The sequence below is a fragment of the Artemia franciscana genome, chromosome 2 (genome assembly GCF_032884065.1).
Source record: "Artemia franciscana chromosome 2, ASM3288406v1, whole genome shotgun sequence".
In the NCBI taxonomy this organism is placed as follows: Eukaryota; Metazoa; Arthropoda; class Branchiopoda; order Anostraca; family Artemiidae; genus Artemia; species Artemia franciscana.
In genome coordinates, this window is record NC_088864.1 from 29,430,927 (window position 1) to 29,448,259 (window position 17,333).

The 17,333-nt window shown below is 35.4% G+C and overlaps 1 long non-coding RNA gene across 2 annotated transcripts in view; it reads right to left on the reverse strand.

Annotated features, from left to right (window-relative positions):
• LOC136034287 (uncharacterized) overlaps window positions 1–17,333 on the reverse strand; it is a 48,853-nt gene that overhangs the window by 7,969 nt on the left and 23,551 nt on the right. For both annotated transcript variants that reach the window (XR_010619156.1, XR_010619155.1), the window contains one exon: window positions 7,542–7,712. This is a non-coding gene — a long non-coding RNA (uncharacterized LOC136034287). The remainder of the gene's footprint in view (window positions 1–7,541; window positions 7,713–17,333) is intronic.

Here is a 17,333-nt window from a genome sequence, read left to right on the forward strand (position 1 = left end):
TAGTAGTAATATTCTATAATGGTTTTACAAAAGAAAAAGAGACCAGGCTACTGCACTAAAACATTAAATGAAAACATACTTTGAAAAATAAAACCCAACCAAACTAAACACAGTTCGTAAAAAGAATGGTTCACTGGCATACATTTGAGCCAAATTGTCAGTTTAAACCGCACTACTTTCCAACAGTTCGTGGTAACGAACTATAGTAAGGAGCGACACGGCTCAATAGTAACCAAAACTCTAAAAAATTGAATTTTGATATCAATAGCTACATCAAAAGAATCGCATTTTAATGCTGATTTTAAATATATAAGTTTCATCAAGTTTAGTCTTACCCATCAAAAGTTACGAGCCTGAGAAATTTTGCCTTATTTAGGAAAATAGGGGGAAACTCCCCCTAAAAGTCGTAGGATCTTAACGAAAATGACACCATCGCATTCAGCGTATCAGAGAATCCTACTGTAGAAGTTTCAAGCTCCTATCTACAAAAATGTGGAATTTTGTATTTTTTGCCAGAAGACAAATCACGGGTGCGTGTTTATTTGTTTTTTTTTTTTTTTTTTTTTTTTTTTTTTCTTTTTTTTTCTTTTCCCCAGGGGGTCATCGTATCGACCAAGTGGTCCTAGAATGTCGCAAGAGGGCTCATTCTAACGGAAATGAAAAGTTCTAGTGCCCTTTTTAAGTGACCAAAAAAATTGGAGGCCATCTAGGCCCCCTCCCACGCTCATTTTTTCCCAAAGTCAACGGATCAAAATTTTGAGATAGCCATTTTGTTCAGCATAGTCGAAAACCATAATAACTATGTCTTTGGGGATGACTTACTCCCCCACAATCCCTGGGGGAGGGGCTGCCAGTTACAAACTTTGACCAGTGTTTACATATAGTAATGGTTATTGGGAAGCGTACAGACGTTTTCAGGGGGATTTTATTTTGTTTGGGGATGGGGCTGAGGAGAGGAGGCTATGTTGGAGGATCTTTCCTTGGAGGAATCTGTCATGGGGGAAGAAAAATTCAATGACAAGGGCGCAGGATTCTCTAGCATTACTATAAGAAAACAATGAAAAATAAACATGAAAACGTTTATTTCAAATGAAAGGAAGAAGTAGCATTGAAACTTAAAACGAACAGAGATTATTACGCATATGAGGGGTTCTAAAAAAACTTTAGCATAAAGAGCGAGGTATTTAGGAGGAGATAAATACCTTGCTCTTTATGCTAAAGTATTTTTAGTAATTTAAACTATTTATTCTACGGCATTTCTGATTCAGGGGCCATTCTTAAAGAATTGGGACAAAACTTAGGATTTAGTGTAAAGAGCGAGGTATTAACGAGGGTACAAACCCCCTCGTATACATAATAAAAATATAAGGTTATGAAAGTTTGTTACGTAAGTTAATTCTTAAGTTACGTATATTTTTTACTAATAAAAACGTTCGTTAAAAATTAAAAGTTCTAGTTGCCTTTTTAAGTAACCGAAAAATTGGAGGGCAACTAGGCCTCCTTCTCCACCCCTTATTTCTCAATATCGTCTGATCAAAACTAAGAGAAAGCCATTTAGCAAAAAAAAAATTTACAAACAAATTTCATTTTAATAATTTATGTGCGGAGAGCCAAAACCAAACATGCATTAATTCAAAAATGTTCAGAAATTAAATAAAAAAACTAACTTTTTTAGCTGAAAGTAAGGAGCGACATTAAAACTTAAAACGAACAGAAATTAATCCGTATAAGAAATGAGTTGTCCCCTCCGCAATCCCTCGCTCTTTACGCTAAAGTTTGACTCTTTGCCACAATTCTACTTTTTTAAACAATTAAAAGCTTTAGCGTAAAGAGCGAGGGATTGCGGAGGGGAAAAAAAGGGTAAAAAAAATACTCCATCTTTTCAGCTGTAAAAAAATGAAGTCTTATTAAACCCACCCAGAAAAAAAATCGTAGAAGTTTCAACTCCTCCCCTCCTCCCATCCGTAGCTAAAAAGGAGGCTTACCCAAACCCACGTATGAAAAATCGATAAGTCCGTTAGCTTTATTAATGAAACCTCATGATTATAAACTGAGAACTTGATTTCATGCTTCAGGTACTCGTTGTTTAATGTAACGTGATTGTTTTCGGAGTTGAGAGCAATGGACATTAGCCAATTAGTATATTTCATCATTTATCTGGATAGTAGTAATATTCTATTATGGTTTTCCAAAAGAAAAAGAGACCAGGCTACTGCATTAAAACATTAAATGAAAACATACTTTGAAAAATAAAACCCGACCGAACTAAATACAGTTCGTAAAAAGAATGGTTCACTGGCATACATTTGAGCCAAATTGCCGCCAGTATAAACCCCGTACTTTTCTCTAGTAAAACCTACACTTTCGCAAGGCATGATATTATATATATATATATATATATAAATGTTTTGATTTTATAATGTTATATGAAAAATTTTTTGAAATGAAAAAAAAATATTCGAAGCAGATGAATCATGTCTACGATGTTGCGCAGTAGATGTTCGTGGGCGGAGCTAAAGCGACAAGTCTGAAATGCTGAGTCACCTTTCCGTACCAATCATTAGTTGAGTACAAGCTCTGAACCTGGAAGGTTGTAAGTTTATGAATTTAAAGTTTTTAATATTTCTTGAAACAATGCATAGGAAAGTCTTTGAAATGTCGGAAGCAAGAAGCTGTACAAGTCAGAAGGAACAAGATTTTTTGTATAAGAATATCTTAGCCATGTCGGAAAGAACTAGCTATACTGAAGAAAAGAAGTCACTAGCTCCAAGAAGAAATATGGCCTTATCAAGAACCTCTCGGTTAGAAGCAAAAAACACAATTCTAATGAAAGGAAAGGATAAGTCAATGGCAAAAAGCATATTAGCAAGGAAAACATATTATGCATTACACAGTGAAAAAAGTGTGCAAATGCAAACTAAAGAAAGGAAAATTCTTGGAGTGGCAAAGGAAAAGAGGGCAAAGTTTTCGATTACAAAGGTATGCAAAGATGTATCGACAAAAACGGAAATAACACGGATTGTAACGACGAGAGTTGAAGCGAGAAAAGACATAGAAATTGTGGATAGAAAAAAAGTGGATTTATCGACCTTACAGCGAGAAATGGAAGTAGTTGATGCTGAAATTCGCCAGGCTCAATATGAGGTGGAAACACTTGAGGTGGAACTACAGAAGTTCTTAGTTCAAAAAGAAATTGATGAACTTCAAAGAATTTTGGAGAGAAATTGATTACATAGTTTTGGAGATTCTATGCCATGGTGGCCTAAATTCTGGTCAACTTTAATTAAATTTACAGGATTGCACTTTGAAAAATTCTTGTTTTCTAAATATCAAAATTTTGTATTTCTTAAGCTAGTTTTTATATTCTGTGTAAGTTTTTTTTAAGAGTATGTTTGTCATATTTAAAGATATTCTTTTTGCCTTACCTTTGGATATATAGAGAAAAAGAATATCTTCCCCAATACTTTTTTTGGCACAGAAAATGGTAATTTTAGCAAAACCAGGCGACAATGAGTGAAGGTGGCCCCTTCATGAAACCCCTGTCGGCTGAGCAGATAATACTCGCTTCAAAGTAAGTGAGGGGGACCTGGGAGCTAGCTAAAACTAACTGAATATAGAATTCAATAGTTCAAAAACAAAGTTTTGTATTTTAGATACATCAATCCTAATTACACTTATAATGAAAAACGAAATCACCAATGCAACAGCACAAACAGACACTACACAACCGAACATAAAAAATATAAACTCTAATAAATAATATATAAAATATAATAAATAATGAATAAAAACAAGACTGTTTTCCTATATTAGTAATTAATATAGATAAGTACTTGAACGAAGCCTTAACCCTGTTCATCCAAGGTGAACAACTAGAAGGAGTAAGGGCAAAGAAGGACCTATGAGTAGTAACTGATAATGAATTGAAATTTCATAGCCACACGCTGACACAGGTTGCTAATGCTAACATAGCCCTTGCGTTTATTTCCACGCACTCCTCTCAAGAAAACCTTTTAAGGTTTTTAAATTCTACACTTTTGAGAGAAAAATAAACCCAGAACGATGTAAAATGCAAGAAAAAAATGTTCTCATTTTTTGAAAATGAGGTCTTTTTTAAATCTTAACCTCTTAGAATTTTTAAGGTCATGTCAGGGGATCCAATAGAATATATATAAGATTAAAAAAAAATCAAATTTTCGGTGAATAAACAATAATTTTTTTTCATTTCTAACAGTTTTTAAAACCATTCCAGGAAATCACCTCCTCCGCCATGAAAAATTTACCCCCGCAAACGTATTTCCAAACACCCCCGCATTTCCAAAGGCATTGTTACTGGACCTTTCAACTATGCTGAACCAAATGGTTATCTAAAACATTTGATACGGTGCCTTTGGGGGAAAAGGGGCATGGGAAGGAGGCTAGTTGTCCTCAAATAAATTTTGTCACTTAAAGTGGGCAATGATTTTTTTTTTAATTTAAATGAGCCCTCTCCCAATCTTCTAGGATCACAAGTTCCATACGATCTCCCCGGAAGAAAAAACAAGATCTAAAAGCTCATATGGCACTTGTGACAAGGTCGGAAGAGCCAAGAGCTCATATGGTATGAGCTCTGCCAAAATTCTAAGAATTTGTTCTTAAGTTAAAATACCTCATTTTTACCTCATTTTTTCTAATTTTTCCAAATTAACCCCTCCCCCAAACTCCACCAAAGAAAGCGGATCCGTTTGGTTATGTCAATCAAGTATCTAGGACTTTTGCTTATTTCCCACCTAGTTTCATCCCGATCTCTCTACTCTCAGTGTTTTCCAAGATTTCCGGTTCCCTCCCCCCCCCCAGCTCCCTCAAATGACACTGGATCCGGTCGGGATTTAAAATAAAAGATCTGAGTTACAGGTCCTTCTAAATATTAAATTAGTTAGACCATGGCAAATACAAGAGCGCCATCTCTTTCAAAGCAAAGATAACTTTTTCAAGATTTGAAGCATAGAATAATAATGTGGTGTCTTTCTTGCCACTGATAGCATTTTGCATTCCGCGTGCAATAGAATTTTTGCTAGACAGCAAATTTTGGACATTTTGCTAGACAGATTAAATTTTCTGAACAAAATATCCTCTTCGATGGGGGCTGTTTTGGCTTGTACGTAAAATGCTATTAAAAATTACGCCCATATTCCGTTTCAGTTTTGTCCGACATCTACAGTTTTTTTTATTAAAAAAATAAGAGAATATTAGAGAAAAATAAGAAAATACATATTTTTGTTTCGTGAGCATACGATCTGAATATCTATTTCAAAATGATATCCAAGTTAATAACAAACAACTTAAGAATAAAACAAATCTATCTAATCTATGAAATTTAAAGTAGTTCATTCTTTTTTCATACTTACAGCATCATGTCTTATACCCCTTTCCCGACGCCTACAATTTTAACCCAATCCCCATTAGTATTTTAAAATATTATCCCTCCTCCTACAGAGAAATGCAATAGGCAAGTCCAGGTGTAACGTGGCGCGTAAAAACTACCTTTCAGCTATTGCTACTTAGTAAACATATTTTGTTATGCTTAGGTTTAAATCTTCTTATTCCACTCTTCCCCCCCCCCCCACAGAAAAAACAACAGAGCAAGATACTAGGCTGCAAAATATATTTTTAAATATATTACTTTTGAAAATATATTATTTATAAAATATATAAATAATAAGAAATTAACTATTTTTTCTTATGCAAAAGCATAGAACAATGCCAAATTTTGAATCGAATATAAACTTAAGTAAACACAATCCAAATTCAAAAGAAATATAAAGGCTAAAAAATTTACTTGGTTTATAAATCTGGATTTTGGGCGTATGTACGGTGAAACTGAGTGCATACAAAATTGTCTTCTTTAGAAAATCAAGAAAGAAATTCAAAAGGTAGCAAATAACTTAGGATTTAAATGCGTCAGACTGGACGTCAGACCGTTGGTCTATAGTAATAGCCTTTTTTGAATCCAGGTTCAAATCTTCAAGTTTGAAAATTTTCATCCGATAGTCCTCTTTGCACTTATTTAAAACTTTACTGTTAAAAAATTTAGCACAATGAAATAATTATTCTGAATCTTAGCAAACAATGTCATTTTAAGCTAAATCCCAAGCCTTAACTTGCTACATTTCTTTGAACTAAAATGAGACAAATTTCACAAAAAACTTGACAAGTGTTTTCCAAATAGGAAAGACTTCAGCATTCTGGCTTTCTAAGGAAGTTACTTTTGATAATAACCAGAGTTGGGATAGTTCCATAATGCTGGATAATCACCAATAAAGCGCTGAATATAGGAGTCTTCTTAAACCACCATCTCCAGCATTCTTAAAGCTTATTGTTTTCAATAAAATGCTCAGACTTTAAATAGAACAAAATGAGGTGGTAGCAACGCGGTGAAATTAAAAAAAAAAAAAAAACTTCCAAGTAAGTAATTTATTAAGTCAAAATTTAGTCTGGTAGTGAAAATTATCTGAATGATGTCTCGAAAGATATTACATGTTTGACTTGGGGCGTAATTTACTTTGGGCGGGGGGGGGGGGGGCAACTGCCTCCTCTAGCCCCTAGTTTGCCCCCACCCCCTCCCAGCTGAAATTTATTTTCTACTAATCATCTTAAAATAACTAAGATAAGCATGTATAATTCATGCATCCAGAGAAACAGGTCAATTTTCTTTAGTATATCCTTGCCTTTATGGTGTTATTCCAAAGTTTGAAAAAATGTCAAGTGTCACCCAATACCAGATGACACTGATATCCTGATGACTTAATCGCGTTAGCTACTGGTCCCAATACACTGATTCCGTAATTTACTGGTAAAACTAACTGGATTTTAGAATCAATAATCATGCAACACAATATTTCAAAAGATATTACATGTTTAACCAGGGGCGTAATTTGCTATGGGCCTGGGGGGGGGGGACTGCCTCCTCCAGATCCCAGTTTGCCCCCACTCCCAGGTGAATTTTTTTATTTTCTACAAAAAACCTTGTAATAACTAAAATAAGCTTGTACAATTCAAGCATCCAGAGTAACAAGTGAGTTTTCTTTAGTATATCCTTGCTTTATGGTACTTTATGGCTCATTTTTCTTTTTTCACTGTCATTTCCCCTGGATTTGGAAAAATTGGCTCCCCTTTGCCCCACCCCCTCTCCTCGAGAATTTTGACAAAATTACTAAACTGATGATTAAGATCTAATGAAAAACATGGATTTCAGTTATCAGCCTATTTTGCATTGTAATTGCTAGTTTGTTAAGCGCACCATTTTATCAGTATTTTTTTCAGCCGCTGAAAAAAGGTCATAGCTGACCTCATACCAAATTTTCTATTCCTCTCGGGGTTTATTTCAATTTCTTGTTCCACTGTCAAAAATAAGAAAATGAATTGAAAAAAAAGAAAAAAAAATGTTTTCACATTAAATGCGGCAATAATATTTCGTTATTTTTGTAATTAACGTAAAATTAAACCAAGTTATCTTTAGATACTGGATATGTCGGGTCATGAGAAACCAGTAAACTCCATACCTCGAAGTCCATATCCACCCCGTTTAGGTTACCATCCTCAACAGTTCTTATATCCCCATCATGCAAAAGCATAGTGTAGAAATTAATAATGGGCCGTCGAACTTCCAGTTGCACAAGGGAATGTCTTTACTTCGTCCAATTCACTCAACAACCAATTGACAAGCATTTGACCTAAAATGATGATTAATATGAAACAAATTTTTAACAGTTTACGCATATTGCCAAATAATTTCCCTCTCAAAAATTTTTTCCAAGTTTTTTGTTTCGGAAAAAAAATTGAAAAAATCTTGAAACTGAATTGGATGATAGAATTTAAACTTGTAAATTTGAACATGCTATGCATAGAGGGGAAAGTCAACAATTTATAATTTCAGATCCTGATTTGAAGAGCCGCCAACTTTAAATTCCATTTTCCGAGCCCCATTTATTTAGTAATTACATACCCCTTAAAATACACACAGAAAAAGTTTACTTGACTAGTAAAACCCCGAATTATTTTGGGGTTTTCCATAATCGCATAGCGTATCCGAAGGAATAAGCCGTTGGGGGGAGTATTAGAGCAAGAGTTATAACTTATGTAGAATAACATATCTATTATAAATAAGAATTATATATTGAAATCTCATTAGTTGTGGTGAAAAATATTGTAGCAAACATATTACATTATAATTTTTCGTTTTAATGCAAATTAGAACATTACTTAATGGCCCTAACAGTGGATGTATCAGCGCCATCTATTTCAAAACAAAGATAACTTCAAGGTTTGAAGCATCAAAACACAATATGGTGTCTTTCTTGAGATTGATAGCATTGTGTCCAATGTTTCCATTCTAGGGATTTTCCCCCTATAACAGGGATTTTTGAGGTCTGTTAGGGGAAGGCTTTTTCATTTAGGGATATAAGGATTTTTAAAGTCCCCTGGATTTTTAAAGAATTTCTAGGTTTTTTTCTAAATCTAGTGATTTATCGTGTTATTGCCTATTGATTCTACATTCGATCAAACAAATCATACAGAAAACCAATTAATAAAGAAAAAAGAGATTAAGTGGTCCATTACGCATCCCAATATGTGTCAAATTAGTATTTATGCAAATATACCGCCTTCAAAACTTCCGACTTCGAATTATGTCAGATATAGACCTCAGAGCGTTATCATCAAGATCATAAGCAAACTTAGTTAATTGCAAAATTGCAAATATATCCTATATTTTCTATTCCAAAACATATGCTCAGGTCAATTTTTTTCATGTTTAAGTTTTTTTCCTCAATAATCTATCGCTTCCAAATTAGATTTTTTTTTCTCTCTTAAAACCTTTGAAAGTGGACTGGATATGAATAGACCCTCTACATCTGAAAATAGATCAGAAATGGATTACTGAAAAAAAGAAGGTAGCTATACATTAAATATAATTTTCTGAATGAAAAAAAGAAGTTATTGAAAAAGAAAATTGGACTTTTTTCCAATTTTTTTCCAAAAAAAGTGCTTTTCAATATAAGATTTGTAATATAACTAGATAGGTTAAATCGATAAAAGATTGATGAGAAGTCGGAGGGAGTAAGGGTGGTGGGCTATTATGAATTTAAATATCAAAATTCATTAAGATCCGATCACCCACTCGTTAATTAAAAATGCCTCATTTTTTCTAGTTTTTCCTCTGCCTTCAGCCCCCCAGATGGTCAAATCGGGGAAAACGACTTTAACAAGTCAATTTGTGCAGCTCCCTGACATGCCTACCAATTTTCGTCGCCCTAACACGTCCAGAAGCACCAAACTCGCCAAATCACTGAACCCCATCCCCTAAAACCCCCAAAAAGAGCGGATCCAGTCCGGCTACATCAATCACGTATCTAGGACATTTGCTTATTCTACCCACCAAGTTTCATCCCGATCTCTCCACTCTAAGCGTTTTCCAAGATTTCCGGTTTTCCCCTCCAACTCCCTCCAATATCAACAGATCTGGTCAGAATTTGTAATAAGAGCTCTTAGATATGAGTTCCTTTTAAATATCAAATTTCATTAAGATCCGGTTACCCGTTCTTAAGTTAAAAATACCTCAATTTTTCCAATTTTTCCAAATTAGCACCCCCCAGTTTCCCCAAAGAGAACGTATCCGTTCCAATTATGTCAATCACGTATAACTTGTGCTTAATCTTCTCATCAAGTTTCATCCGAATCTCTTCACTCTAAGCGTTTTCTAAGATTTCCGGTTTCCAATATTTGTTACCCCCCTCCAACCCCCTATGTCCCCGGATCTGATTCAGACTAAAAATACAACATCTGAGACATAAGATCCTTCTATATATCAAGCTTCATTAAGATCCAATCACCCATTCGTAAGATAAAGATACCTCAATTTTCACGTTTTCCAAGAATACCGGTTTCCCCCTCCAACTCCACCCAATGTCACCAGATCTGGTCGGGATTTAAAACTAGAGTTTTAAAGCAGAAGATCCTTCTAAATATCGAATTTCATTAAGATTTGATCATCCGTTTGTAAGTTACAAATACCTCATTTTATTTTTAATTTTTCTGAATTACTCCCCCCCCCCCCTAACTCCACCAAAGAGAGCAGATCCGGTCCGGTTATGTAAGTCACGTATCTTGGACTCGTGGTTGTGGATCTGGTCGGGAATTAAAATGAGAGCCCTGAGACACGATATCCTTTCCAAGATTTCCGGTCCTCCACCTGGCCAATAACACTAGATCCGGTCGGGATTTAAAAGTTACGAGGTCCTTCTAAATATGGAATTTCATAAAGATCCGATCACTCCTTCGTAAGTTAAAAATACCTCTTTTTCTAATTTTCAGAATTAACACCCCCCCACCCCTACTCCCCCAAATAGAGTGGATCCATTCCGGTAAGTCAATCAAGTATCTAGGACTTGTCCTTGTTTTTCCCACCAAGTTTCATCCCGACCCTCCACTGTTAAGTGCTTTCCAAGATTTTAGGTTCCCCCTCTCTGAACTCCACCCAATGTCACCGGATCGGATAGGGATTTCGAATAAGAGCTCTGAGACATGATATCCTTCCAAATATCAAATTTCATTAAGATCCAATCACCTGTTCGTAAGGTAAAAATACCTCATTTTTCTCATTTTTTCAATTTAACCGTCCCCCACTCCCCCCCCCCCCAGATGGTCAAATCGGGGAAACGACAATTTCTAATTTAATCTGGTTCCTGATACGTCTGTCAAATTTCATCGTCCTAGCTTACCTAGAAGTGCCTAAACTAGCAAAACCGGGACAGACAGACAGACCGACCGACAGAATTTGCGTTCACTATATGTCACTTGGTGGATACCAAGTGCCATAAAAATGGTTTCTCATGTTTTAATTATTGTGGCATCTACTGCAAACTAGTAAAGAACAAACTTTTTACTTCTAATAACAAATACTAAACGTAAACTATAGGCAAATTGTAAAGCTTATAACCCTTTTCCCGGCTGTTGGGGAGTCAAGTTATCCCCAAAGACATAGTTATTGAACTTTTCAACTATGCTAAACAAAATGGTCATCTCCAAATTTTGACAAAAAACTTCGGGAAAAGGGAGCATGGGAGGGGGCTACTGCCCAAAGCTAGGGGCAATGAACCCTCTTCTGACATTCTAGGACAATTGGCTCCTAGTTCATTTACCCTATCTCCATGAAATAAATTTTATTATTTCTAAGTCATTTAAATTAAATACTCTTTTCAAATGTTGTGTTTTATTTTTAGAAAAAAATATTATAAAATAATTATTATAAAAAAAATCTGGAATAAACCCCTCTTTAAAGTACAAGACAAATTAAGTGTGTTGTATGCAAAACAAATTTGAATATAAGGAAATAATAAACTCATTGACAAACAAAAACACGTGATTACGATGAAAACGTGAGCGAAAAGCTTTTAACCGTTGGGAAGATTTCCAAAAAGATAAATTGCATCATCACTGCGTCCATAAAAAACAGGTGTGTCCGAGAGAAGATCACACGTGTCGCAGGATATATAAACAAACATATGATTAAAATTAACTTATTGCTATGCAGCCAGAATAAATAGTTCAGTATAGAAAGGTTGAGTAATTGGATGACTGTGAAAAAACGATTAAACAATGAAAAGAAAATGCGTAGAATTATTCAGAAAATAGGGCAAAGTGAAAAAAAAGTAAATGTAGTTAATGAGTTACTGAATACTATATACATTTTATAGAGAAGATTTTTACACAGAATTAATACATGACGTCTGTTTGTATTAGACAAAGAAAATTATATTTAATTCTTTTTCTGTTTCTAAAATGAGGTTTTAAAAGAAGAGATCTTCAGAATTCAGAAAAAAAGGCAAAGAACCTCCAGAGCTGTTTATAGAAAACCGGGCTTTGAATTAACGTTTCATTTGCTGTCTTTTTTTTATAAGAATGGGTACCATATATAGCCTGTTGCACAACTTTACGACAGCGGGATCATAAACCTGGGACCCATATTGCCAAGTAGAGCATCAGTCAAGAAGGAGTTCTAAAGATGTATGGATTAAACTTCAGTGCGAGGCCCGGGGTAAAAAAAAAAATACTCCATCTTTTCAGCTGTAAAAAAAATGAAGTCTTATTAAACCCACCCAGAAAAAAAATCTTAGAAGTTTCAACTCCTCCCCTCCTCCCATCCGTAGCTAAAAAGGAGGCTTACCCAAACCCACGTATGAAAAATCGATAAGTCCGTTAGCTTTATTAATGAAACCTCATGATTATAAAGTGAGAACTCGATTTCATGCTTCAGGTACTCGTTGTTTAATGTAACGTGATTGTTTTCGGAGTTGAGAGCGATGGACATTAGCCAATTAGCATATTCCATCATTTATCTGGATAGTAGTAATATTCTATAATGGTTTTACAAAAGAAAAAGAGACCAGGCTACAGCACTAAAACATTAAATGAAAACATACTTTGAAAAACAAAACCCGACCGAACTAAATACAGTTCGTAAAAAGAATGGTTCATTGGCATACATTTGAGCCAAATTGCCGCCAGTATAAACCCCGTACTTTTCTCTAGTAAAAACTACACTTTCGCAAGGCATGATATTATATATATATATATATATATATATATATATATATATATATATATATATCATGAAAAGAGAAATCACCAATGCTACAGCACAAACACAAAAAAAAAAAAAAAAAAAAAAAAAAAAAAAAAAAAAAAAAAAAAAAAAAAAAAAAAAAAAAAAAAAGGAGACAGAAGGAGAAAAGGAAGACTGTTTTCCTAAATTAGTGATTAATATAGACCAGCACTTGAATGAGGCCTTAACCCTACTCATCCATACAATCACATAGGTCAAACAGCATAGCCACACACAATCAACCATAAAGAATAATCCATGGACAGGCAGTCATGTCGTCAATAAGTATAAGTCGTCATTTACCAAACCATAGAAAAAATAATATAGACAAATAATTCAGAGGCAACACCCAACATAAGGGCTCATCAGGAGAATACACTGGCCTATATAGGGTTTCGCCACTCTAAATTCCCTACCCAGCACAGTGTTGTGGCTACCACAGAATATCCATGGCATCCCCGCGTCAGGTATCACCCCCAAAATACATGTCTATGAAAAAAAAAAACACAGCAAATGTAAAACAACCAAGTAAAACCAAAACAAGCTTATCCTGTTAATATATCCCTCCCTTTAGCAACAATAGGTAAACTAAATATTAAAAATTTTACCAAATCACAAATATTAACACATTGCAAAAAACCTGAATGAACTAAACAATTATATAATTCATCTTTACCATGTGGCTAATTTTTTAAAAATTCCGCTCAAATAGAAACACAATTCAAAATAAATGGCGCTGTGACAACATTTCTCGAACCTCCGAAATTAGTCAAAAAATTTCTTTAAGTATTTCTAGATAATTCTTTTGATATTTATTTAAAAGTTCGTTATAATGAAAACTAAATTTTTTAAATTGCCAAGTTAATTTATTTGCAGAAAAACCTCTTGATATCAATTTTTGGCTTAAGATTTTATGTTTTGATTTTATAATGTAAAATGAAAAATGTTTTGAAATGAAAAAAAAAATATTTGAAGCAGATGAATCATGTCTACGATGTTGCGCAGTAGATGTTCGTGGGCGGAGCTAAAGCGACAAGTCTGAAATGCTGAGTCACCTTTCCGTACCAATCAAGGAGGCACACTCGTGCCTCTATAAAGAGGCGACACACGACAATGTTAAGCGATCTTCGGTTCCAGTGGTCGCAGACGGATGGGGAGGGATGCCTTTCGTAGCCCGAGCTCCAACTAAGAAACCTGCAAAATTTCATCCCCCTCCAACTTTTTCTTCATGGGGAAAATCTGGCCAAAAGTTTCGACCTGTCAACCCAAGCCCCCCTTTAACGTTGTCCGATCGGGCTGAAATTCACAAGTTAAGGTCCCCTAGGGCCCAGGAGCTTATCCGCGAAATTATCCAACTTGATCCGATAACTCCTTCCCTGTTTTCCAGAAACCTCGCATAGCCACTTAAAATTCATTTACTTTTTTTTCCTAGACGCCTACAGGTCACATCCGACATCGGATCTGGGTGTACGAAGACTCATTCGATGCGGAATTCTCCGAGTAAGTGCCCATGAAAGTTTCGTAGGAAAATCTTAACCCCCCGAAAGTTTCGACCCTCCAACCCCCCCACCCCTTTTAACGTTGTCCGATCGGGCTGAAATTCACAAGTTAAGGTCCCCTACGGCCCAGGAGCTTATCCGCGAAATTTCAGCTTGATCCGATAACTCCTTCCCTGTTTTCCAGAAACCACCCATTAGCTATTTAATTAACGGATTTCTCTCCATAAGAGCCCATGTTAATTTGAAATTTTTAAAAGCTATTGAGAAGTTATATTTACACACATGCAAGTTATTAGCTCAGTTGGTAGAGCGTGATACTTTTAATCCTCGGGTCAAGGGTTCAAGTCCCTTACGGGCGGTTTTTTTTTCACAACATCAAAAAAATTTTGATAACACCTGGACAGCTTATCATTTGAGAGATAACAGAATATTAGCTTCTTATGAACAAAAGAAACATTTCGGTCATTCTATCTATTTTTTTTCTATTTTATACAATGATTTAAAAGCGGGGGGGGGGGTTTCCTCTCCTAATTCCTGTACGAGCAGTACAGGAATTATTAAATTACATCCACCATGGATTGTAGAAAAACGTACAGAAATAATATGAAAAAAACTTCGTTTTCTTAAAGAGTTAAAGAGGCTGCGTCCCAAAGTCGAACCTTAAAACGTACAGGAATTAGAAGAGGCAGTTGGGGGGCTGCCGCCCCCCAAACCCCCAGCTTTTAAAGACTCTTTTGTACAGGTTTTTTTTGTGGGGGGACTTCATTGTTACTAATTACTAGTTTCGGCGCAATGGTTCTCCTGTCCTCTTGTGTTTAACATTTTTCGAAGTTATTCCATTATTCATTCATTTCAATGTTTTGTTAATTAAAAGAGGGCCTTTCCCAAGCCAAGAGCGGGGGGTTAGCAAAAAAACAAAAAACCTGTACAAAAGAGTCTTTAAAAGCTGGGGGTTTGGGGGGCGGCAGCCCCCCAACTGCCTCTTCTAATTCCTGTACGTTTTAAGGTTCGACTTTGGGACGCAGCCTCTTTAACTCTTTAAGAAAACGAAGTTTTTTTCATATTATCATTAGTTGAGTACAAGCTCTGAAGAGTCTGAACCTGGAAGGTTGTAAGTTTTGAATTTAAAGTTTCTAATATTTCTTGAAACAATGCATAGGAAAGTCTTTGAAATGTCGGAAGCAAGAAGCTGTAGAAGTCAGAAGGAACAAGATTTTTTGTATAAGAATATCTTAGCCATGTCGGAAAGAACTAGCTATACTGAAGAAAAGAAGTCACTAGCTCCAAGAAGAAATATGGCCTTATCAAGAACCTCTCGGTTAGAAGCAAAAAACACAATTCTAATGAAAGGAAAGGATAAGTCAATGGCAAAAAGCATATTAGCAAGGAAAACATATTATGCATTACACAGTGAAAAAAGTGTGCAAATGCAAACTAGCAAAGCCAGGCGACAATGAGTGAAGGTGGCCCCTTCATGAAACCCCTGTCGGCTGAGCAGATAATACTCGCTTCAAAGTAAGTGAGGGGAACCTGGGAGCTAGCTAAAACTATCTGAATATAGAATTCAATAGTTCAAAAACAAAGTTTTGCATTTTAGATACATCAATCCTAATTACACTTATAATGAAAAACGAAATCACCAATGTAACAGCACAAAAACACACTACACAACCGAACATAAAAAATATAAACTCTAATAAATAATATATAATAAATAATATATAAAATATAATAAATAATGAATAAAAACAAGACTATTTTCCTATATTAGTAATTAATATAGATAAGTACTTGAACGAGAAGCCTTAACCCTGTTCATCCAAGGTGAACAACTAGAAGGAGTAAGGGCAAAGAAGGACCTATGAGTAGTAACTGATAATGAATTGAAATTTCATAGCCACACGCTGACACAGGTTGCTAATGCTAACATAGCCCTTGCGTTTATTTCCACGCACTCCTCTCAAGAAAACCTTTTAAGGTCTTTAAATTCTACACTTTTAAGAGAAAAATAAACCCAGAACGATGTAAAATGCAAGAAAAAAATGTTCTCATTTTTTGAAAATGAGGTCTTTTTTAAATCTTAACCTCTTAGAATTTTTAAGGTCATGTCAGGGGATCCTATAGAATATATATAAGATTAAAAAAAAAATCAAATTTTCGGTGAATAAACAATAATTTTTTTTTAATTTCTAACAGTTTTTAAAACTATTCCAGGAAATCACCTCCTCCGCCATGAAAAATTTACCCCCGCAAACATATTTCCAAACACCCTCGCATTTCCAAAGGCATTGTCTCGCTATGTACGAGAATAATACTGCTGCGGTTAAGGTAGGAAATGAGGTTAGCAACTGGTTTTGTATTAAATCAGGAGTTAAGCAGGGTTGTGTTCTATCCCCCTTTATATGGATCATTTTGATGGACTTCGTCTTAAGGAGCACAGGAAAGGCAATTGGAGACCATGGAATCAAATGGGGAGGAAGAACGCTCCTGGACTTAGATTATGCTGATGATTTAAGCATATTAGATGAAAGTGTGAGCAAAATGAATGAATTTTTAGAGGTTTTACGAGTTCAGGGTGCTAAAATAGGCTTGAAAATTAATGTTAAGAAGACTAAGTCACTAAGGCTAGGAATAAGTGAAGTTGAACAGGTGACCTTAGGTAACGAAAAGATTGATCAGGTTGGGAGCTTCAGTTACCTTGGTAGTATTATTAGTAAAGATGGTGGGAGCAGTGAAGATGTTAAAAGTAGAATAGCTAAAGCTCAGGGTGTTTTTTCACAGTTAAAAAAAGTTTGGAAGAATAGAAAGATAAGCCTACAAACCAAGATTAGAATATTGGAAGCTACAGTGATGACAGTGGTCAAATATGGCTCTGAAGCATGGACACTCCGAAAAGCAGATGAAAATTTACTAGATGTTTTCCAGAGAAATTGCCTACGGATTGTTCTGGGTACCCGGCTGACTGACCGTATTTCAAACAGTAGGTTGTACGAAAAGTGTGGTTCAATCCCGCTTTCTGGGGCTATAATGAAAGAAAGGTTGAGATGGCTAGGCCACGTTCTACGGATGAAGGATGACAGATTACCGAAGATTGTCCTTTTTGGCCAACCGTCTGGGGCTACACGGAAAGCAGGTCGTCCTTGTCTGGGTTGGGAGGATGTCATAAATAAGGATTTAAAGGAAATGGGAACTTC